We start from the raw sequence: 1,072 nt of genomic DNA on the forward strand, positions 1-1,072 counted from the left end.
ATATACTGACTGAGATAAAAACTAAACTATGAGCCAGTTTCAGTCTGTTAGAAGGCCACAGATTCTAATGTCTGTGTCCTGGCTCAATGTTTTCATATGCTAAATTAACTTGCCTAGCAAGTCTGCACGGGAACAATGAATGGTGAAATTTAAAACACTGAGCTACTGTATACAATTTTGATTAACGTTTAAGGGGTCTATTTACTAAACAGTGTTAGGAGACAGAGTGAAAAGTGATAAGAAAGTGATAAGGTGCCAGCCAATCAGCTCCCAACTGTAATTTTTCAAACACAGCCTGTAAGATGACAGTTGGGAGCCTATTTGGCTGGTACCTTATCACTTACTTATCACTTTTCACTCTGTCTCCTAACACTGCATAGTAAATAGACCCCTAAATCTTATGGCAATGTAACTATGAGGCAGAAAGTTATTTTAAAATACAGCAAATATCTATGCAGACTGCAATTTATTTAACCTTTTCCCAAATTCTTCTCTGCACCTTCTCAACTCATAAAGCAGAAATTTGGTGTATCAACACAGATGGTGAAAGATATAGAACAAATTGTTCTTACTTTTTTGTGACGCATCTTCCACCTCTGTTGATACTCAGATTGCTTGGAGTTCCAAAGTCCAAAAGATTTATTTGCACAAAGAAATAAAAAGAGTACCACCCCTTACAATGCACATGCGCGGTTGGCACCAACACAAGGCTTCAATTCTGAATGCACTGACTTCCAACGGTCACTGCAGTACAATTTATAAGTTCACATTCAAATAGTCCATAGGGAATAAAATCATTGGGTACAGGCAGGGATCTGTGTATACTCGACTTTGGATAGGTCAGTTCCTTCTTCTTTGTGTGTGCAGCCAGATCTTCATAAAGCATGAGGGTCCTGCTGATGACTATCCCATGCTGGATTTCCTTTGTCTTACAGTATCATGGGTGAGGGGAAATATTTGAGTTTCAGGGGCAGTACATTACATTGCTTAACTACAAATAAAAGGATCTAGAACACTACATCAATATTATTACATTTATATTTACAGCAGAGATGCAGTATTTATCTATAAA

Source organism: Taudactylus pleione, unplaced genomic scaffold, assembly GCF_031769625.1.
Source record: "Taudactylus pleione unplaced genomic scaffold, aTauple2 ptg000005l, whole genome shotgun sequence".
Classification (NCBI taxonomy): Eukaryota; Metazoa; Chordata; class Amphibia; order Anura; family Myobatrachidae; genus Taudactylus; species Taudactylus pleione.